The sequence below is a fragment of the Callithrix jacchus genome, chromosome 6, assembly GCF_049354715.1.
Source record: "Callithrix jacchus isolate 240 chromosome 6, calJac240_pri, whole genome shotgun sequence".
In the NCBI taxonomy this organism is placed as follows: domain Eukaryota; kingdom Metazoa; phylum Chordata; class Mammalia; order Primates; family Cebidae; genus Callithrix; species Callithrix jacchus.
Window position 1 is genome coordinate 82,563,369 of NC_133507.1, and position 24,667 is coordinate 82,588,035.

The 24,667-nt window shown below is 36.7% G+C and overlaps 1 pseudogene across 1 annotated transcript; it reads right to left on the reverse strand.

The window, feature by feature from the left end:
• Positions 1–7,078: 7,078 nt before the first annotated feature.
• On the reverse strand, positions 7,079–7,639 carry LOC100398126 (large ribosomal subunit protein uL23 pseudogene; annotated as a pseudogene). The gene has a single exon (XR_013518934.1). The product of XR_013518934.1 is annotated as a large ribosomal subunit protein uL23 pseudogene (transcript).
• Between the last annotated feature and the right edge of the window lie 17,028 nt (positions 7,640–24,667).

Here is a 24,667-nt window from a genome sequence, read left to right on the forward strand (position 1 = left end):
TTTCTTCAAATGTGGGAAGTATTTGGCCATTGTTTCTTTAAATAATCTTTGTCCCTTTCTCTCACTCTCCTCCTTCTGAGGTTTCTATTATGCACATGTTGGAACTCTTGAGAGTGTTCCACAGGCTCTGTTCATTTTTCTTCATAAAAAATTCTCAGCTGGGAGAGGTGGCTCACACATGTAATCCCAGCACTTTGGGAGGCTGAAGAGGGCAAATCACGAGGTCAGGAGATTGATATCAGCCTCAATAACACAGTGAAACCCAGTCTCTAATAAAAATACAAAAAACTAGCCAGGCATGGTGACACGTGCCTGTAATCCCAGCTACTCAGGAGGCTGAGGCAGGATAATCACTATAACCTGGGAGGCAGAGGTTGCAGTGAGCTGAGATCGTGCCACTGCACCATCTGGGTGACAGAGTGAGACTCCATCTCAAAAAAAGAATCCTCTTTCTCAGAAGTGACAACTTTAATAATCCCTTTAATTTTGCTGATTCTTCCTTTGCCAGCTCAAATCTGGTCTTGAATGCCTCTGGTAAATTTTTCATTTTAGTAATTTCATTTAGTTATTACAAATATTTTCTTTAGTTCTTTTTTTAAAAAATGTAACTTTTATATATTTTTTCATATTCTGTGTTTGACAAGACACCTTTCTTACACTTTTCCGTAATTCCTTAGCCATATTTCCTTTCATTTTTTTGAAAAATGTTTTTAGTGGCTGATTTAAATGTTTTGCCTAGAAAGCACAACATCTGGGATTCTTCAGGGGCAGTTTCTATTAACCACATTTTCCCCACTGTATGTGGAATATACCTCCCTGTGTCTTTGCATGTCTTATATCTTTTTGTTTTTGAAAACTGGACTATTTTTATAATATAATGTGGTAGCTTCAGAAAGCAGAATTCCTCCCTCCAGCATTTAATGTTGTTACTGTTTGGTGTTGTTCTTTTTTGTTTTGTGACTTTCCTGGACTAATTCTGTAAAAATTGTATTTTTTGTTGCATGTAGCCACTGAAGTCCCTGCTTGTTAGCTTAGTGGTCAGCTAATAATTGGAGGAAGATTTTCTTAAGTGCCTTGAAATCAATAGTAAGTATCCCGGATTTTGCCCAGAGGCTTTGTGTGTGTTGGAACATGTTTTCAGTATTTGGGTATCTTATAAGCCTGCCTTAGCCTTCACTTCCTACTTGCACAGGGTCTCAAATTGTGCTAGAGATGAAAGAATAGGGCTTTGCCAGGTCTTTCTGGGGCATGCATGTGGCCTTCTAGGTTTCAAGGAATGTGTTGGAGTTTTTTCACATCCACTATATACGCCTCATTTTCCAGATTTTTCAGTTAAAGGTTTTTGGCAAGACTTTTATTTGGCTAAAATGCTTAGGCAGCTATAACGTCAAACAATTGTCACTAAATGCTTCTGAAAATTGTCTTGGGGATAGAGTTCTACTTGCTGAGTGAGCTCTTGAGTCAGGTAAAAAAGACAAGTTTTGTGAATAGAGCTTTTCCGGAGAGCTGCCAGATAGACCGAAGAGTGACAATTCACTGAGGAATATTTGGGAACTCCACACCCCTCAGCCCCTCAGTGACTGCTAGGGTGGCTTTTACAAAACACGCAAGTCTGCTGATTTTCAAAGCTACCCTGGATCTTCGTGGGAAGAGGACTATGGTACAAAGTCAAGTTAAAATGCCACAAAACTCACCGTTCTTACAAAAATCCAGTTGTATTTTTAATTAATGCTACTGAGATTGGTGCAAATTTTTTGTTTCTTCCCAGACTTTTGAAAAAGTTAATTTTGATCATTTTTACTAGTGTTCTTTTTGTTTTTATAGAGATAGAGATTTTCAGAGGTCCTTACTCTGTCATTCTACAACGGCTTCTATTTTGGTGTTTTCTTAAATTGAAATAGCCTATAGTAATAAAAAGAATGAACAACTGCTTCATGCAACAGCATAGATGAATCTCATAGAAATATGTTGAGCCAAAGAAGCCAGAGACAAAGAGTACATACTGTATGCTTTTATTTACGTGAACTTCTAAGATAGTTAACAAAAGTCGGGAATGTAGTTATCTTTGAGGAGGAGATTATTAACTGGGTTGGGCATGAGAGAACATTCTAGGATATTGCTAATTTATTTTGACCCAATTGATGTGTATAGAGGTATAGTCATTTATTAAAATTATTTGAGAAATACACTTTATGAATTTTGTTATATGAATGTATACTCTTGTAAAAACAACTTTAAAAACAAATAAAAGGAAATAGTTAACCTTGAGGCCCTGCTTTAATTCTTGGATAAATTCTCTTGCATAGTTTTGTGCAAGGAGAGAAAGGTTTTATACTCATAGTAGAGAGATTCATACATGTGCCACTGAGACATAGGAATGATTTGTTTCTAATAGTAGTACTACAACTAACAAAAACCTATATGTCCACAATGCTTTATAGTTTTTTAAACTTTCACATATATTATCTCATCATTTGTACAACTCTTGAAGTTGGATTTCCAAATGTAATACTTTCCAAGTGTGGAGATTCAGATGCAGACAATGGGATTTGTGAGGAGACAGGATTGTCTTACTCTTGGATTATTATGCTTTTCTACTATGCTTACTGCCATGTCAGTTTCTTTAGAATATTACTGGTCATAAACTTATCAAAATTAGGTAGGTATACAAGGTTTTAGAATCTCTGTTAGGTCGTTCATAAAGAACAATATTAATTCTTGATTCTATAGATAATCTCAGGATTTTAGGGATAGAAAGAATTTTGAACTTTATCTTTTAATGCTCTCTTTGAGACAGAAAGGTATTTGTCATCCAAATTAAACATACCTTTTTTTTTTTTAATGAGACAGCATTACACTCTGTTATCAGGCTGGAGTACAAGTAGTGTGATCATAGCTTACTGCAGCCTCAAACTCCTGGGCTCAAGCAATTCTCCTGCCTCCAGCTTTTGAGGTGCTGAGACTACAGGCACATGCCACTGCCCAGCTATATTTTTATTTTTTATTTTTTGTAGAGATGAGTCTTGCTATGTTGCCCAGGCTGAACTCAAACTTCTGGCCTCAAGCAGTGGTCCCATCTCAGCCTCCTAAAGTGTTGTAATTACAGTCATGAGCCACTGTGCCCAATCCCAACTTAAGCATGTCTTTTGATGAGACTTCTTAATGCTTATTAATTACAATCTTACATAGTTTTTATGATAAGCAAGTCATTCCATGATCATAATAAGTATTTTTGCTACTTGCTTTTTCCCTGCCTTCTATTCCAATATAGAATGATTTGTCACAATTCTATGATTCCTTTCTAGATAAGTGAAGACTATTAGAATTTATTGTTACCTTAGTGATCTTTCCTCTACTTCATTTAAGCTTTCCTCCTGTCATTTAGTAAACCTTGACATATGGTTACATTTTCTCCCTTTCAAGAGAGAAAGGATCAAGAGATCCTTGTCTTGTCATTTCATCTGCATTACAAGGCTTTCTCCTGGAAAACAGTACCCTGATTAAGACCTGGTCAGTGAGTGTAGAGGTTTCAGTTTGTTCCTGATGCATCATGACACTAGATAATATTCTGCCTTCTTATATAAATTTGTAACATCAATTTCTTTTAAGTGATTTAATCTGCTTTTGCCCTCATTAAAGGTAATCAGATTTGTGAAGATGACTTAGAATTTAATAATGTTTTCTTAAGTAATGGGCATTCCAACTAACTTTGCATCTTTGGCTAGTTTCATAAGCATTTTCTCAAGATAAATTCTGAAATCAGAAATGAGAATAACAAATTAAGCAGTAGTCACAAAGCTGCTGAGTATCTGTGGATAGATACTAGAAAGCCCTAATTTGTTTTTTAGGCAGATGAAGAAGAGCATGTAAGTGAGAAAATGCTATTTATAAAGGGGATAAGGGCTTGGGAAATTTATTTATGCTTTTGCAATTAGGTTCTGAATACTTGATGAAACACCACTCTCAAACCCCAAACAGAAAGCACCTTCAGCTGGGTGTTCTCTGCCCTTCATCTTGAGCAAAAGCTTACCTTTCAACCATTTAAAGATTCAAGCCCGGAGGGATCTCTCTTCCAAATACCTCTCTACAGACTGATAGTCCTTTTCCTCTCTGGAGCACATCTTTTCCATTATATTCACCAAAATATAGTACACACAATCTGATCAGTCTCAAAACTATATTACTATCCTCTTCGGCAAGCTCAGGGACAAACTATAGCTAGATGAGGTCAGTTACTGCTGTATATTGCTTAATTAGCTCATTACAGCCTGAAAGCAGTAAACCATCTCTCTTAAGCAATCTCAATTCTTTCATTTGCTTCTCTCCCCTTGAATCCAAACCCTTGACATCATTTTCCTTTCTAGTTCACTCTATTTCTATTCTCAAGCCAAGGGCAAATAAACTTTTTTTAAAAAAACTGTATCTGATAGATAAAGGGTCTTTTTCTGCCTGGATTAGCTTCAGATTAAAACTGCAATCCAGTAGACATCTGAGTACCCAGCCTATTCAGCGTCACTGGGATTGAAACCACAGAAATCTCATGATCAGCCTTCTTTCCTTTATTTTGGATATGTAAAAATATCCAGAGATCTCGTGAGTTCAGCCTTTAGTTACCAGCTTTTTCTGAGCAAGTTCTTTCTTTATTTTTTTTTCTTGTGTTCTTTACTGAATGGACTCAGAATTTGCTTAAACTCGTTTCCTTACAGCAACCTTGTGTAACCGCACACCGTGTTTTCTCCTCTCTACCTCTAAACATACACAACAACATCAACAAACTGGCCTGAGTGGCGCCCATTCTCTAGCATTCAGGGATCACTATCACTTTGCTATTATCTCTGTACTTTTCCCATTGTATTATCAAATACAATAAAACAACAGCACATTTTACCTTGATTATATTTTAATCCCTGTCTCTGAATTTAAGTCCAGTTTGGGGGGATGAGATGAAGGGTAATTCAGAGGATATTTGATAAGATGCACCACAGCAAAAGAGAATGAGAATGTACTTTAATGCTTACCAACTTTAATATTTTGTTATGGAAAATTTTAAACATATTCAAAAGTTGACGGAGAGTATATTGAACCATCAGGGGTCTACCATCCAGCTACGACAGTTATTATAGTATGCTTATGCTTATGTTTTTATTTCTGTTTTGAAGATAGGGTCTTGTTTGGTTGCCCAGGCTGGAGTGCAGTGGCACCATCTATGCTTACTGCAACCTCTGCCTCCCAGGTTCAAGCTATTCTCCTGCCTCAGCCTCCTGAGTGGCTGGGATTACAGGCATGCGCCACCACGCCCAGCTAATTTTTGTGTTTTTAGTAGAGATGGGGTTTCACCATGTTGGCCCCGCTGGTCTTGAACTCCTGTCCTCAAGTGATTCACCCGCCTCAGCCTCCCAAAGTTCTGGGATTACAGGTATGAGCCACTGAGTCCGGTCTGCTTATGTTTATTTCTTAAACAAACGTTTTTGGTCACTATACTGTATTAAAATTGTTTTCCCCCAAGATCAATCTCCTCCTTATTCTATATGCAGTCCTGAAACCAAACTGAAACACAGAGGGGGAAAACGGTAGTGGGCGGAGGGGAGAAAAAGAAAAGTGAGCTGAATACAGGTCTTTTAATTCCAGTGGTAGCTCTTTCATATTATTGTTATCACATACGGCAAGTTGCAATGCAAAGTGTGATAAATTGCCCTTTGAAACAATGGCTAAGGGGAATTCTAGATTATTGGAGTTTACTTTTTTTTCATCAAACTAGTGTTGTCATAGTTACCCTACACTGCATTCTTCTGTGAACTCTCTGGACAGAAGACTGGATCAGTTTCAATCTAGGCAGGTTGAGGTCTAAGGCTATCTACTTATGATGAAGGACTAGCAGCTGTAGCAGCTGCAAGAAGAGGGAAGAAGCTTTCAAAGAACTAAAATGGTACAGTCTGGTTTAACCCACTTGTAGGTAGTTGAACAATTTGGCAAAGTTGCAGCTGAAGAGTAGTTAGTTACAGCCATGCTTCTAGAGGAAATGAATCAAACGATAGGGCAAAGCTGTGATTGAGTATAGTTGTTTTCATATTTCATTGATTTCCAGGTGAAAGAATTCAAAACATATTGTTGTACTTATAGGGAGCTGAGCTGGGTGGTTTGTTAACTAATATCTTAGAGGAGAGAAAAATGACCCTGGTAAGTTGGTAAAATGTTAATCTGAAACCAGAGTGTAAAATCAGAGGCGGCACATGCAAGGTGAGCCTTAATCACAAAGAAACTCTCATAAATTCGATTTGAAAAACAACCCTCTCCACCACACTTTTCATTTGACAGACTTCTACTAAAACAATGTTACCACCGTGATCAGAAAACTTTAAAGTTCTTTAGACAAACTGAAATCATTTTCCATATTAATGGCAAAATCAACAAAGGTAGAGGAAAATTCAGCTTTCAAAATAACATTAAAAAGTTTACAAGGAAGGTGAGGAGTAGGTTTTAAAAAAATGTTTAAGAATGTTTAAGAATAGTTGAAGAAAAGGAGAAACTTAAAGGAGAACACATTGTATTTGGGCATAATTCCCTTTCTTTTAGGTAAAGCCACGAAAATAAATAACAATGTATGCTACTTACTTCTCTCTCCAAAGTGTGGCATTAACAGTATACTTTTTAGTAGAAGGAGTCCTCTCTCAATGAAGAAGGCTGTTTGAATTGACTTCCCACTCTCCCTAACAGCAAATGGTTTGGCTTATGACTAATTCTGTGATGGAACAGCTTTTCTTGGCAAGAACAGTCTCCTCAAACCCCTTCTTTAAAGTGTCATATATTCACATAGTTCAGACTTTAAAAAAATATTAAAAGGCACAGTGAAAAATTTTTCTCTTACTCTATACTATTTGCACAACCCTCTTCCACACAATCATGATCACTGTTATTTTTCTTAAATGTTCTTGCAGAGTTTGTTTATGCATATATTGGAAAATATGAATATGTAGTCTTATTCCTTTACTTTTTACAAAAAGCAGCACACAATATACACTATTTTATACATTGTTTTTTATTTTGCATTTATCAATACTTCTTGATGCTCAATATTAGTTAGCTTCCTCATGCTTTTTTTTTTTTTTATGGTGAAAAGATATACATATATTTAGAATTAGCCAGCTGGACTGTTTAGATGATCCCAATTTTGTTTGCAACATCCAAAGCATCGTAATCAGGAGCCAGTCGAACATATGCTTTCTTCTCTCCATCAGGCCGAATCAGGGTGTTGACCTTGGCCACATCAATGTCATAGAGCTTCTTCACAGCCTGTTTGATCTGGTGCTTGTTGGCTTTAACATCCACAATGAACACAAGTGTGTTGTTGTCTTCTATCTTCTTCATGGCAGACTCAGTGGTCAGTGGAAACTTGATGATCGCATAGTGGTCAAGTTTGTTTCTCCTGGGGGCACTCTTCCGAGGATATTTGGGCTGCCTCCGGAGTCGCAGTGTCTTGGGCCGCCGGAAGGTGGGTGACTTGCGGATCTTCTTTTTTTTGTGGCTGTGGACACCTTTCAACACTGCCTTCTTGGCCTTTAAAGCCTTCGCTTTGGCTTCGGCTTTAGGAGGGGCAGGAGCTTCCTTCTTCGCTTTCGGCGCCATCTTGTGAAAAGGGTCCTCGTTCTTTTTTAAAATACCACTGTGTAGTACTACATTTTGTAAATGTACAATAACTTTGTAACTATTCTCCTGCTGATGGACACCCACACTGTTTCAAATTGCTTCAAACATTTAAAACATATTTAAAATTTTAAATAATACTTCAAGTTTATGTGTAACTGGCAGTTACAAATAAGTCATTTCACACATGGGCAAGTATATCTACATGTATAAATTCCTTAGAAGTACAATCATGTATCAATGGGCATATGCAATTTTGGTTTTAATAAATATTGCAAAATGTCCTTCCTTCAGAGTTGTCTAATTTCAGTGCTCTCTAATATATAAGAGGATCTGTTTTCCCACAAACAAGCTCTTAAACCATTACCAAACTGAAAAAAATGGCATTCCAGTGTAGTTTTGATATGTATTTATCTTAGGTTAAATGAACTTGATCATCTATTTATGTTTATAAGCCATTTTCATTCTCTTCTATGAATTGAATATACATATTTCTGCTGATTTTTCTATTATGTGGTTGGGCTCTTATTAGTTTCTAGTACCTCTTTATGAATCAGAGAGATTAGTATTTGTTTATGCTTTGAGTTTCTCAGTTTATCATTTATCTTCTAACTTTGTTTATAGCTTTTCTGTTAAATTTATTATTTTATTAATTCCGAATTTTAAGTCTCAAATATAACACCCTTCTCCACGGCAATGTTAAAAGAAATTCCTGTGCTTTCTTCTGATATTTATGTGCTCTCTGTATTTTATGTGTAGATCTTTGATTTCTTTGAAATTTATACTGGTTTTATTGGAGTATGTCTCCTCTCAGCATCCATTAAGGTCCTTCCTGCCAGAAATTAAAATTATATATTTAGAAAATTCAAGAGACTTGACAGAAAAAACTATTTAGCAAGGTACTGGGGCACAAAATTAACATACGGACATGAAACAATGAATAGCATGAATATACAATGGAAGAAAGTATCCATTTAAATAGGAAAAAAGACATCTCTTCCCTCAGATAGTCTATTATTATTTATTAAAGTGTTCATCTTTTTCCTACTGACCTTAAATTCTGTCTTTATTATATATTAAATTGAAGTATGCTTTTGGAATTATTTCTGGACTTTCTATAATGTCCTGTTGCTCAGTTTGTGTACTGATGAACCAACACCACACTGTTTTAAGTATTTAGGTTTTTATAATATGTCTTAATATCAGATAGTGCCAATTCCCTCTCTGCTCCTTTTTCCCAGAGTTTCCCTGATTTATTTTTGGTAAATTATTTATCTTATAAACTCTGCGATGTTTGCCTAATTTCACAAAAACCCATTGTCAATATGTTTCTTATGGGGCTCATGTTGAAATGATAAATTAGCTGATAAAGAATTGATATTTTTTGACTATTAACTCCACTGATGAGGTATATCTTCTCTTTGTTCAAAATTTCTTCTATGTCTCTCAAAAGTCCCTTATAGTTTTGTGTATTTTATTTTGCTTTTCTATGTAAGTGGGTCCTTTCTTCCATTACATAGTCATACTGTTTATTGTTTGACTTCTGTATATTAATTTTGCACCCTACTACTTTGCTAAACAGTATTTTTAGTTAAGTCTATTGAGTTTTTTTAGGTGTATGATTGTAATATCTGCGGGAAGAATTCTGATGAATGCCATGAGGGAGAAGAAATTGTGCTTTGCAAAGTTTAGTGAATGAAGGAGGTTTCTTCTGACAAATCCCAGAAATGGCAAATATGATTATATTATGGACTCTTTGGTACCCTAGACCAGACCAGGTGCTGACATGTGTTCAAAACATATAGAATTATTTTAGGAGGGATATACTTGAATGAAGATTATATTAAAACAGGAGAATACTGCATTACTATCTTAACCTCAGCCATTATTCTTGCCATCACATCTTATATTTATATAGTGCCTTCTCTTTATTAAAAAATTAACAAATATGAAGCTACCTATATGTTACTACCCTGTTATTACCAAAAATTAAAAAAATCTCTGGGCTATTTATGTAAGGCTCATTGGAGTTTAACTTTAGTACAGTATGGTAAAAGAAATTTGGGTGGGTGTGGTGGCTCACACCTATAATTCTGGCACTTTGGGAGGCTGAGGTGGATAGATAACCTGAGGTCAGAAGTTCAAGACCAACCTGGCCAACATGGCAAAACTTTGTCTCTACTAAAAAAATACAAAAACTTAGCTGGGTGTGGTGGTAGTCACCTGTAGTTCCAGCTACTCAGGAGGCTGAGGCAGGAGAATCTCTTGAATCTGGGAGGCAGAGGTTGTAGTGAGAGGAGATCATGCCATTGCACTCCAGCCTGGGCAACAGAGTGAGACTCCGTTGCAAAAAAAAAAAAAAAAAAAAAAGAAGAAGGAAATTCAGTTGTAGGCAGCCAACTATCCATCACTCTTGTAGTATGATTGCATTTAGGTAGCTTGAATGAGTTGCTTTGTGTTTGTGATGGGCACAGCAAATCCTCCTTGCCGAAGCTTCTAAATCTGCCTCACCTAACAGTGATCTCCTTTGTTGATCTTCAGGGCATGGTGTCTCATCTGTTTAGTTTGGACTTTTATTTGACTTTCATTGACTTTGCAGCCAAGCCTGTTTTCTTTGTTTGATACGTTAGCTCAAATATGTAGGTGAACTCAACCACTTAATTATGGGCATGTAATTTTAAAAAATGGCACATATTGGATTTGATGAGATAATATAATTTTTCCTACTAAGTGGAAAAATAAATGTTTGACTTAAATAATATCTTGCTATCTTTTGAAGAAGTTGTCCAACTGTCTTTTGCTGGGAGACACAGGCTTCAGTTTGCTGAATTTCTGCCAGTTTTTTTCTATATATACAGTTCTCTACCTTAAATTAGATGGGGACAACATGTCTTCTTTAAGTGCTTCCTAGGATATTAGTACCTTTAAATGCTAGTTTCTGAAGAGCTGCAGCTGTCACCCAAGTCTTAGTACTGAGCTCACCATTATAATGTGAAATTTAGTATGTTGAAGAATATTTTCATTTGCGGTACATCTCAAGCCATGTTTCTTATTGTTAGAGAAAACATAAGCATAAATATTGGGCAGTTGTGTCAATTAATATGAAATGTTCAATAGAGAAATGAATTTATGAATTATGTAGATTTATACTACTGGTACTAAAATTTTGATTTTGCTCTAGTAAATTCAAATTTATTGCCTTCTTCCAGCTATGGTTTTAATATTTTATCTGTCTTCTACAAAATTCTCTAAAGAAAGCCAAGATATAAAATGCTTTTAAAATCCCAGATTTTTATATAAATTTTAGTTTTCTCTGAGACATTACTTCTGAAATAAAACCAATGAACAAACTTCAGATCAGATAACATGAAGAATTGAAATCTTAAGGCACTTATTATTGTCTTTATTATCTGAGAGATACTGGCACTTGCAAGATTTCTGTTGGCTCCAAATGGAAATTACTTATATAAATGTTCCTGTAGAATCTATGTTTATGGGCTAGAGACCTTAAGGGAAGTTAGAAAGGGTGTTGTCTTATTTTATGGGCTTTCTTGTTTGCCAACATACTTGAAGTTTCAATATTCAAAAAAGTCATTCATATAATCTCTTCTTTTATTGATGTGCTTTGAAAAAGTTTCAGGTACCTACTTGCAAATGTTTCCCAAGAACATTTCCTTATATTTAGGGTGTGCCATTACTTTTGTCCTCTTTCTTTTTCTTTTTTGGATTATTTTTAAAACATAGTTGTTTTCAAAGGTAGTGCATCTTTCAAAGGAAAGAAGACTTCCAAAAGAACGGAGGTAAAGCCATGCTCAGGTTTCCTCATATGGTCAACAGCAGGGCAAAGGAATGCCCTTTCTATTGTTTTGTAATTGACAAAGACAGGAGAACTCTTTCACAAAGAGGGCCCTATTTGTATTCCTGGAAGTCTTTGATTATGTCTTTCTTCTGGTGCAAATTAATATCAAATCACTAAGTAAGAACTTAAAATCATCCTCTACCTTTTGGATGGTATGAATGTGGCAACAGGTGCACCACAGGAATAGGGCTAAGATTTTTAAAAAAAATTTTTAGCATTTTATAATATAGGTTATATAAAACATTATTTCTTCCTCCCTCCTCCCTTCTTCCCTCCCTCCTTCCCTCCCTCCCTCCCTCCCTCCCTCCCTTCCTTCCTTCCTTCCTTCCTTCCTTTTTGACAGGGTTCATTTTTTTTGCTCAGGCTGGATTGCAGTGATGTGATCATGGCTCACTGCAACCTGGAACTCCTGGGTTCAAGCAGTCCTCCCACCTTGATCTCCCAAAATGTGATTATAAGTGTGAGCCACTGCACCCAGCCTCCTCCTGCATCTTGTGAATTGTTTCTTCCTTGTATTGTCCTTTCCCTTTTGTACTTAATGAGATTTGCCTTTCAGTTCAAGGATCCTTTTGCACTCTGTCCAGTTTTAGCCTAGTGACAACCACCCTGCTGGGGTGAATTTCCACAGGGACAGTTAGCCTTTTCCTGCTACATCTGTTCAATGTGGTATTTCTTCCTCTAAACCTGGACTGTTTTGCCAATTTTCTGGCCTTTGTAGTGTCCTTGTACAACCTGTAATTTATCATCCATTTGGATGAACATGGATTAAACATTTTGTTTCTGTCTTAGCTCTTTGGAAAGTGGGAAAGACTGAATCTTTCTGTGAATGTGGGAAGGTGCATTGAAATGGTGTCTCCAGTTCTTGCTCTAGTCAGATATCACAAAGGGATTGGATTTTGTTTTGGCTGCTACTGCTTCAGTGATGGTCACAAAAGAGAAGAGAAGGTGGGGTTTTCAGAGCAGTTTCTCTAGCCAGAATCTCTTGGCCTCCTTGAGTGTATAGGTGTTCTATTATAATCCGTACTCAGTCTCTTTCCTGGCCTACTGAGTGTCTTTTCTTCTGAAAGTTTGTGTTTGTAATTTTCACATACTTGGAATCCTAGTTAGGCATTTAGCTGTACTCATTTACACAAAGATTTGATGGCATCTTTTTTTTTTTAGACTGAGTCTCACTCTGTTACCCAGGCTGGAGTGCATGATCTCGTGGCGTGATCTCAGCTCACTGCAACTTCTGCCTCCTAGGTTCAAGTGATTCTCCTGCCTCAGTATTCCAAGCACCTGGGATTACAGGCACGCACCACCACGCCAGGCTAATTTTTGTATTTTTAGTAGAGACCGGGTTTCACCATGTTGGCCAGGCTGGTCTCAAACTCCTGACTTGAAGTGATCCACCTGCCTTGTCCTCTGGAAGTGCTGAAATTATAGGCATGAGTAACCACACCTAGTCCCATCTTTTTTTATTGTTGTTGTTTTGGAGTTTTTCTTTTTCTTTTAAGTTCAAAGAGGCATGATAAAAGAATGGACTCTGGAGTCAGATAAGTCAGACTTTGAGCACATTACCCATTTGCTGACTTTTCCCACTTTTAAATTAGTTATGTAACATCTCATCTGTAAGTTGTTTATAATAAGACTGATCACATAGGACCTGCTATGAAAATTTCATACTTGTAAAGTGCTACCCAGAGCCTGACATGTGGTTGGCACTCTATATGTATGAGTTTCTTTTAAATTAATTGGGATATTTGAATGCCTATTCATTTTTGTGAAAGGGTTTATGTTTAAAAAATTGTAAAAACATACTTTCATTCATGCTTCAAATATTGTGCTCTTCTTTATGTCAGATACAGGTTTAAGAGGTGAAATTAGGTAGTAAATAAAACTTAGAATAGACCAGGTACAGTGGCTTATGCCTGTAATCCTAGCACTTTGGGAGGTTGGTGCAGGAGACTTACTTGAGTCCAGGAGTTCAAGATCAGCCTGGGCAGTATAGTAAGACCCCATCTGCACAAAAAAAAAATTTAAAAATTATCCAGGTGTGATGACTTGTGTCTGTGGTCCCAGCTGCTCAGCAAACTGAGGCAGGAGAATCACTTGAGCCTGGGAAGTTAAGGGGCAGTGAGCTGTGGTCAAGCACTGCAGCCTGGGCAAAAGAGGGAGACCCTGTCTCAAAACACACAAGCAAAAAAAAAAAAAAAACCCAAAAAACAAAATGAAAAAACTGAGACTATTTAACAAATATTACATTTATACAAGAATTTATATTCTTCTGGAGAAGACAAACAATGAACAATTTAAACATGTGAAATATATATCAAATGATGATCACCATTGTGGGAGAACAAGTTGTGCCAGGGGCATGTAACATTTGAGCAGAGACTTAAAGGAGGAGGGAGTGAACCATTTGAATACCGGGTGGAAGAGAAAATGGCAACTACATTATCCTGAAGCAAAGGGGCAGGGTTGTCTGGGTTAGAGTAGGAGATGCAGCTGAAAAATTTAGGAGAGGCCACATCATGCGGGACTTTAAGGGCAATGTAAGGACTTTTGGTGTTACTCTGAATGGAGGGGATTGAGAAGAGGAATGACAAGGTCTGACTACCATTTAAACAAAAAGCAGTCTGACTCATCTGTTGAGAAGATACTGCTAGAAGGACCAGGGCAGAGGCAGGGAAGATCAACAAGGAAGTTACTGTAGTAATCCATACAAGTGATGGTACTGGCTTGGATCAGAGATGTGGGTGGCAGAGGAAGCAGTCAGAAGGGATTGTAATCTGGATATATTTTGCATGTAGAGGCTGAAGGATTTTTGGAGGGTTGGAGGAAAAAGAAGCAAATAAAATTTTGTATTACTCTAAAGTTTTTAGCTTAAGAAACTGGAGTTGTTGGTAAATGAAAGATTAAGATTGGGACATTAATATGTTTGGAAATGAAATGAGGGCTAGATCACAAGTGTTGATTTAGATAAGTGTGAGATTAAAATGCTTATTAGACTAAGGAGAGAAAATGTTTATTAGGGTTTTAAGCCATGTAAGTAGACTGTAGACTACCAGAAGATGGGTATATATAGACAAGAGACTAAGTCCTAGGACCCACTAGCACTAGCATTAGGATGAAGAAAAGCTGTAGATGAGGAGGAACTATCTGACTTGCACATGTATTGCTTAATATAAAATGTAATTTGAGGAATACATTTTGGGGAAATCTATCTATATTCACCTAACTTCCCAATTCAAACTTTTAGAGAGTGTGATGTTTGCTTCCTTGAAAAAAAAAATACTATTGATTAAGAAGTTTAGAACTCCAGAAAACTTCAGAAAATTTCTATAGAAAGTAGACCAAAACATTATCTCTATCTCCATACCAGAGACACTGAAGTCTCTAAAAAAAAAAAAAAAAACCAAAGCCTTGAACAAGGATTAGCAAATTTAGAGATGGCTTACAAATACATCTAAAGTAGAAAAGTGGGTTATAAACAACACTGGGAAGTGATGGCCAGTGTTTTCAGTGAGCAGAGTCACATAAGTAATTTAGAAATGGTTTATGTTGGCCAGGCTGGTCTCGAACTCCTGACCTCAGTGATCCGCCCACCTTGGCCTCCTGAAGTCCTGGGATTACAGGCTTGAGCCACAGTGCCTGGCCCTCCAGCTCTTATATAAGAAATAAATCAATGATTTTTTTTTGAGCCATTGTGGTTTTCACTTTCACTACAGAGGCCAGACTGGAATCCCATGGCCCTTCTGATAGAGGCCAGTGTGCTAAAGTACAGTCGTAGTTGTTCTCTATTATCTGTTGATAGAGAAAATACATAATGACAATGAGGTATTATAAATGCAGGAAGGTTTTAAGTAAATTTATATTTAATTAATCACAGCTACATCATACACTTGAAAAATAATAGTACTTATATAGATGAAACGTATTGCTTGTTCACTCTACTGATGTTGTATGAACTGGTATGTGGACTTAAGAACTCTTTGCCAAACCCCTTCTCTAAACTACTTTTTGAAGTCCATGGATTCAGGCCTTAAGTGTTAAAAATGAGATTAAGTAGTATGGAAGCCAGCTCTGAAGATTTTATGCAAATAAAACCTGAAATGCTAGTTCAACCATAAAGCCGTTGACTTTAACTAGGTAAGTGAGGAAAGCAAAGCCCCAGAGAGTCCAGTCCCTGTAGTGGACATTGTGGTCATTTCCCCAACATCACTTTGCTACTTTTCTGCTGCACAACAGCCATACCACTTGGGCGAGTATACTGGGTTGGATAATTTCTCCCCTCAAATTCATGTTCACCCAGAACCTGTGAATGTGACCTTGTTTGGAAATAGGGTCTTTGAAGATATGATCAAGTTGAGATAAAGTCATACTGGATTAGAGTGGGCTCTAATCAAATCACAAGAAGGGGAAAATTTAGACAGAGACACAGAAGGAAGACACCATGTAAATACAGGGGCAGAGATTGGAGTTTTTATGCATCAAGCCAAGGAACACCAAGGATTGCTGGCAACAACCAGAAGCTAGAAGAGGTGAGGAAGCATTCTTGCCTGAGCCTTCACAGGGACCATGGCCCAGCCAACACCTAGATTTTGGCTATAGAATGAGAGTAAATTTCTATTGTTTTAAGTTACTCAGTGTGTGGTACTTTGTTACAGCAGCCCTATGGAACCATACAGCATGATTGCTCCTGCCTTCAGCTGAAGGCTTGCCTGACAGTCAACATGTCTAACAGCCAGTACATGATCCACCCAAATGGAAGAGATGTCTGCTACATTGCTGGAACAGGGTCAAAACAAAATGAATACCTGCTTTGCAGACATTAACTTTTTAACCTCTGGGTAGTGGAGAAGTCAGAGGCATTCCAGGCTGGATTACTGACACAATACTTTAGAGGAGGGAGAGGGGAACTTAGAACATTGACTACTTATCCTCTGGTATAGAAGCATTTTGATATTTTAAATACCTATGGGCTGTACAGCGTGTGCCAAGTACATGCTGAAGTTGGTCCCTACGAATATATCTTTCCTCCTTGCCACAACAAATCACTCAAGAATCACCCAAATTGGGCCAATCAGAATGAGGCTGAGACTTTGATTTTTTTTTTTTTTTGGCTGAAGGAGAACACACCTTCTCTTGGGAGATATGAGAAATAACATGACCCTGGTTGCTGCTAGCTAAAGGTTTGCAATCTGGAAAGAAACTGGCCTAAGAGCAGAACCAAAAATCAAAGAATGAAAACTGAAAGAATGGCAGCAAAATGGAACTGAAACTCTGATCATTTGCACCTGAGTAGCCCATCCTCTGGACTATTACTTAAATGAGCCCATAAATTCTCTTTATTATTTATGCAAATTTGAGATGGATTTCCTGTTGTTTATATCTAGAAGTATCCTAACTGATATACAGTCCTTGTGACTTTCTTGGTAGATATTTATTGGGTCTTTCTCTTTGAAACGTTTTATTTTGATGTCTGCTATTGTGATTATTTTAAAATTACCTTTTACCTTTTTGTTCTGTTAATAAATACAAGCAAATAGGACTTTGCAGAAAGACTACAATAGGCCAACTGTATACTAAATCCTTAGACTACAACTCAAAAGCAGACACATGTGCAAACACACACACACACACACACTCTCCCGCACACACCCCTGCAGTTTCCCCCACTGAACTCGCTGCCACATATAACGAGCTAGTTTGCGTTATAGATGCAGTAGATGGGCAGAATGGTACAAACGAATGGAAGAGGATCTGTAATCTCTGGGAATAGGAGAAAAATAAAGGAAGGTATTAATTTAAAGAAATGTGGTTTTATGAATGGAATTTTCTTCTATAACAATAACTTCAAAAATAAATCAAACGGTAGTGCAAGGGGCAATTTAAATACAGAGGCTAGCAAAGGAATGGAGATGGAGAGAGATGAATAGAGACGGCCAGGGGAAAATCATGAAGTTTAAACTCTTTTTCCTGTATCTCAGCCTTCAAAATAAACCTTTCTTTTGCAGTTCTGGGGGCCATTTCAAAAACAGGGTTAAGGAAGAGCAGAGACAAAGTACCAGTGTTCTCTGTGCCTTACTAAAAGTGAAAAATTTGAGTTGACTCAACTGATTTATCTTGAATTATCGTTCGTGCATTTGCATACTGAATTTGCAGCTTCTGCTTTATACTCCTAATAGCAGTTGCTGTGTATATATTGTTAACAATAAATATTTTAAAATGCGATTCCAGATTTAGCCAGCATTTCAGTTACTTTCGACTGATTTTGAAATTAGTATATTGCTTTCAGTAGTAAAGAAAAATGATTTTAGAAACAAAACTGTAAAAATGATAAACTAGCTTTTCCAAGTATGCAATTCATATTAAATTGCTAGTGTCTGAAGAATACCGAACTGAGATTTTATCAATACATGCAGTACCACACATTTCTTATTTTAGTTGCTAATTAGTATTCAGGTGTGCAGTGGAATACATGAAATTAAATGTGAATGCTGCTTCATTTGTGATTTAACATGTACAAGTTACTACATACTGCATTACCCTGTCTATGCACATGCATAATAGTTGTTTTTTCTTTTTTCTTTGCAATAATAATATTTTCATGTATTCATTTTATTCAATCTTCTAAGGCCATGGTATGAATAAATCTTTTTGGTTTAAAAAGGCATTACCTTCTGTAGTTTACAAATGAAGAATAAATCTGAGAGTCATTTTTAAAAGGCTTCAAGTGAGGACTTAGTTTAATTGACCCAATAGCAAAGTATTTTTAGTTTTTCTGTCTATTTTGTTTCACTTAATTTGTGATTAACAGCTACATAAAATTGTGAGCCACCTAATGGAAGCAGTTTTATAAATATTGCATGCCATTTTATGTTCTTCAATCTGTACTTCCCTTATAAAGTATTTTTATGTTAAAAAATTTTCAAAGTTAATGTGTGAGGAAGTAACTAGCTACTTTAGTTAGTTAGATTTCTCTTCCCTGAAGAAAATTACTATAATGGTTACTTTTGCTAAAATGCAATTACTGTCACTGTAACAATCAATCATATTTTTATATAAGAAACTTTAACAACTTTTGAATGCATTAAGAAAAGTAAATGAAAAAGACTCAGTGTGAAATAAGACTAGACAACCAAACCACCCCCTGAGACCTGACATTTGACAAGAAAAAAAATTTCAGCTACCTCTTTTGCAATACATTTTATTCCCTTATCTAAGACCACTGTGAAAGTTAAACTATAGTAGTAAGCAAGTTTCTTAGAGCATCATTGAAAAATGCTGTGTATATATTCAACAGCTATTAGACTATTCTTATTTCTGGTGAATTCAGTTTAATCTTAAACCAACAGAATCTGTAGTCCTTGAGTTTCACAAATTAACCCAAAAGACACCATTTGAAAAGGTTTAACATTTGTTATACTCCTATAGATGAAAACATTTGTACATGAAAAACAGAACTTAGGAAATACGAACTGTATTAGCTCTCAGCTTTAATAAAGAGATCACTAGTTGAGGTCGGCAAAAAATTTTTGTCTCAAAATATTGTGCAGTCACATACTTTACAGATAGTATTTTCCCCCCAAAAGCATTTATAGTAAATATACTAATAATGAATACAGAATACTAAATATACCATGAGATTACTGCTACTCAAAATAAAATTCTATTTTTCATAAAGTATTGGGAATATGGAAATAGATGACTTGATCCATACTGTTATTTAATAACATGTATTGACATAATGAATACTTTCATAAGTGACATTAATCAAAATATATCAAAGAATAATATATTATGATTAAAATAGATTATTTTATGAGCTGTTGCACTAAACACAAAATTAATGCTTAGCAGCACAGGCAATCATAGCTCTGTTCTCTCTCCTAATTCATTGCTGCCTGCTCTCTACCCCTATGTCTGTTTCTTCCCATTTTCCCTAATATATTTAATGGTAACTGCATCCAACTTGTTTCTCCTAAACTAGACACATGAGAAATATTTTCATTCCTTCTTCTTCTTCATTCAATCCACTACTTAATTCCCATTCTAATCAGATAAATCTCTGTAGGCTTCCACTATCGTCTTTTAGGCTCCTTGTCTACAACCTTCTATAAGCCTTCTGTACAACCTCTGTAAGGTTTCAGTGTTATCAGTCTCTTTCGTTTGTCACAAACCCTTTTCCATGTTTCCAGAGTTATCTTTGCAAACTCCTTGGCATGATATACTGTTCTCATCCCATTCTGTCTGATCTCATCCCCATCAGCTTCCTGGGCACTCCTACCCACTGTCCCCTGTCCTGCCAGTGACCCACTTAGTCGAAAGAGTTCTGCAGCCGTGGATGCTGCTTTTTCTTCCAGGAATACCCTTGTTTAGGCTTCTGATTAGAAAATTGCAAGTTTTCCAAAAATATCTCATCTAAAAAGCCTTCTCTGACACCTTCAGGAAAATTAGATGTTTGCTCTTCTGTGCTGTAATAGTTGTTTGGACGTAAGTGGCTTATAGAACTTTTTGTGTTTCTTGAATTTTCCTCCACCACTCTGTGAGGTTATCCAGGGCAAGGACATGTCTTACTCTTTTTAGTATCCCTAGTGCTTAGCTCAGTGTATGACATAAGATAGCCCCTCAGTATATATAGAGTGAAGGAAGGAGTGAATGATAAATCCTTTAGTACTTTTAGTTGTGAAATGGTTTTAATACTGTATTATTTCTAGATTCACATTCTGTCTGGAAATAAAATCATTAAGAAAAATAGTCATTTAAAGTTATTCTGTAAAAATTAGTTTTTACCAATATACCTAAAAGTAAAATCCATTACAATTAGAAGGCATTCTTCATTGTTAGAAGCCTATCCATTCACCTAAACATGTACACATATAAGAATATGGAAAATTCATATAAAAATGTGAGTTGTGAATGACCAATATGTAACAGCTGCACGCGTGATTATTCATTAATAAAAAATCCCAAGCAAAAGCAAACTATTACAGGGTATCAGTTGGACATTAGATTTCTTTTATTTCCCTCAAAGCTAAAGCTGGCTATAAAGAATTTATCTGGTGGCAATTTTTTGAATGTATTTTAAATTGGAATAGTAGTAGACCAGTGCTATCTATAGAAAATTGCATTTGGTTCTATTGCCAGTGTGTGTTTCTCTCCCTATATTCCATCTGTTATTGGAAAACTAATAAAGGTGCTTCTTTATGCCGCTGCCATGCTTTTTAGAAAAGGGAAAAGAATAACAATTTAAGTGTCAACATCCTCTCTCTCTCAATTAAAGGAGGCCTTGAAACTCTTTCCCTTAAAATACATTTGAGTCAGATATTAATCATTTTAATCTGACGAGAACCACCATGTTCTTTAAGGAGTTGCTCTTCCCTCATGCCTGGGGTTTTGGTGGAAATGTCAGTCTCAGTGAAGGGCCAGCTTGTGGCTGTAGCAATGGGCAGAGGACCCAAGCCTGCCTGATGATGGTGTCTCTTCCTTCTGCCTATAGTGTTTGATCTACCTGATGGGCATGTAACCCAGGCAGGACAACTTAGAGTCCTTTTTTGAGGATTGTCAGTGTGTGTATGTGTTGGAAGAGAAATGGCTTATTTTTTGCATTTCAAGATATAACAGTGCACACGGGAATACGGGCACTTAGGTTTTCTGCCATGTGAAGAGGGTCCATTTGGCATAGGACCCTTACACACACAGATAAGCAGAGGCTAGCATAGTTGAGATTCTGCTTAACCCTAATGATACAATTTGTATTCCTGAGCTTAAGCTATGCCTGAAGCAAGAGTCATTCTTGAATTTCCAGGTATTTGAGGTAAGATAGTTTCTTTTTTCTTTCTTTTTTTTTTTTACTTAAGCAAGTTTGAGTTGGATTTCTATCACTTATAGCCAAAATAGTATACATCAGAGAGGAATTATGCTGAGAAAAACCAAGTGTTAATACTCCTTAAGCATGAAATTTAATGTTAAATAAATAAAAAGTACTCATAATCTGTTACCAACCCCTAAAAGGAATAATATCCAAATGTGACAATAAAGATAAACAGGGGAAAGGGCTTCTGGACATGAACTCTCTGACAACTCTCTGTATTTCCCACACTACAGCACTTGAAAGTTCTAGTGAATAATTTTACTTTATGTCTTCCTATTTCAAATACTACTTTTAATTGATTCATAGTAAGAGTTCTAACAGAGTATGCTGGCTTTGTACCATGTCAGTTTCCCCAAATTCCCTTCCTATGTGGTTTTGGGCAGGGTTTGGAGTGAACGGGAGCCATTTTTAGGCTCTGAAGATTGCTGTCAGGCAGGTGCAGTTGCAGTTTGTGTGTGGTGTCACAGATCTGCTGCTGGCAAGGGGTAGCTGCTGGACCCACAGCTTCTACAGCTCCTTTAGACTTAGACTTCTTCAGATTCTGAGTGTCCTGGGCACGTACAGCTCTGTGCTAGAGAATGCTGGCCTATCCTACATGTCACCCCCCAGTCATTGGAACTCGAGGTAATGACTGATTTGGTGAATGTTTAGTTTCTCCTAAAAGGTTCCTGTTTGTCCTTGGTCTTTCCTACTTCACACCCATCTTCTCCTCCTGACTGCTAACCCTCGGGCTCAGAACCAGACCTAGAGACAACAGACATCCTCAGCTGTGACAGGGCTAATTCCTCTAATAAATGAATTCCTATTCTCTATCATTCATATTAGTCCTGCTTACCTGATTGAACCCCAACTCATACCCAAGATGGTCAATTTCTCATTATTCATTCCTGAAGACATGTAAGATTTTATCTATTACTGGAAAACAAAATTGATGAGGTTGAAATAATTAAGGCTTTATACTCAGGTTGATTAGTCTTTACCTATCTGTGTGGCTTTAACTAAGTTACTTAATCACTTGATGCCTTAGTTTCTTCAGCTACAAAATAAGGAAAAGTATATGTCTAGCAGTGGGATTGCTATTAGGGCTCACAAGGAAGCAAACATTTGTTTTGCCACTAGGTTATTTTTCATTACCACAGCCTCAGTATCTAGCACAAAATTGCTACATTGTACCTATACTTTAATATTTTCTAAGTTGATGCATAAATATGTGCTTAATACATGTTAATCTTTTCTTCTCATCATTTATTTAAGGAGTTGTGGTAAATTATTGTTCAGGCAACATTTTGTCTCTTCTCCCTCAAATGCCTCCATAAAAGAGGTGCATTTCCCTAACCCATTGATGTGGATCTTGGCCATGTGACTTGTCTGGGCCAATAGGATGTTAGAGAATATGATGCAAGCAAAGTTTTGGTATATGCTTCCATACTACGATTTTTTTTCTTTTTCTTCTGGCTCCACCAAGATCAGTATACACCCCAGGTAGCCACTATCCCATCAGTAGTGAAGCAGAATAGTCCTGGTCCAGTCTGAAGCAAAGACATTTCAGCTAACCTATAGACACATGGCAAAAAATCAATGCTTAATATCTTTTCGATTTGAGTGTTGGGACAGTTTGTTAAGGAGAATTGGCTATCTGTTACAAAAGGGTTTAATTGCAAAGATAAAATCAATATCTATAGATTTAGCATGAAAAGAAATCTTGAAACTCAACTGAGACGATATGTCTATTATAAAATAGAGAGATATATGTGAACAATAGTTTAAGACTATCTTTGTCCAGATTAATTCTCCACTAATAAAGTCCGTGTGGGCCAATTATGGTCATTGTCCTGGGATAACTGTAACATCCATTCAAAGAGCATAAAACTTGGTAGCTATCCTCAAGAGTACATGAATATATCCTCAAGAAAAATGAATCTTCTTTTAAAAAAGTAGTACTTCCTCCAAGAGCCCTACAACAGGCTTATTATAAATAAGTTCATTATGTTTCTTCTCATTTGGACATGGAGAAGGAATTCTGCAATACTTAGAGGATGTAACCTTGAAGAAGAAACTTGACTTTGTTTCCTCATCTGTAAGATGAGGATAACAACAGTTACCATCCAATAGAATTGTGAACCTTAAAAAGCATGTATGTAAAGCTGTTAGCACACTGTCTGGCTCATAGTAAGCAGTCAGTAGAAGTTGGCCCTTGTTGTGGTTGTTACACTTGTGAGTGACAATATGCTTAGCCAAGAGGCCTGGCTAATTCTGCCACTTTAAGCTATAATACAGCGATAGAGTATTCTAGCCTGGCTCTATGGTAGGAGAGACAGTCCAACAGCAAGAAGAATTCGGCCATGGGGGAAAATCTAAGAGATCAACAACTTTGTCCTTCTCAAAGGAAAATAAAGTAGATTGTAACTTCTTTTTAAACAACAATTCTCGTGGAATCTATTGGATCAGATTTCAGCTTCTCCTTCCTTAGGCTAAAAAGACCAAATACTTTTAGTTATTTGTGTTGTTCATCTATGAATCATCTGCACATTTTAAACATTTCTCATTTTATTTTGTGAAGACAATAGATCCAAGAAGGTCTGATCTGAAGCAATCTCAGTGGAACAATACTGGTCTGGCATAGAGTACGTATTTTACTATTTTATTCTGTCTCACAATCCTTGTCATTTCTCATCCTATCTTCCTCCATTCTAAACTATGCCAGTGGTTTGGATTGACATTATTCTCAGTCATGGACTGGGCCTTGATTGCATTATTGATATCTCATCCTTGTGGCCCTCACAATTGATTCAGAGTTAGGCATGTGATCCAACCTGGAGCAAGGAGATCCTGAACCAAAGATTTGTCTTTGACTTTTGAAGTCCTTCCTTTCTTGGCGGGTGTGTTATGAAGATGTCAGGCTTGCAGCTCCTGCAGATGAAGCCACTAGGGGCAAATATATGAGTTGAAGGATAAAATCAACACCAAGGAAGGTAAAATGTAGAAAATACAGATAAATTGGCTCATTGGCAAAATCAATGAAGCTGCTAAATCCAGCCTTACCCGAGGAAATTCAACAACTTCAGCCTTACATATTTCTTTTATTATTTGAGGAAGTTTGAGTTGGGTTTTCTGTTACCTGCAACATAAAGAGTGATGCCTGATGTGCCACACCCTTGTTTATATGCCTAAAACTCAGGTGATCAATAATGATGATAAGAACCTTTTTTGGGGGATGGTAAATGAAAGTCCTGCTTCTGTATTGTGACACATTCAGCTGGCTGCCCATATTTCACTCTTTCTTTTGACTTAAGCTGTGTAAACAGAAT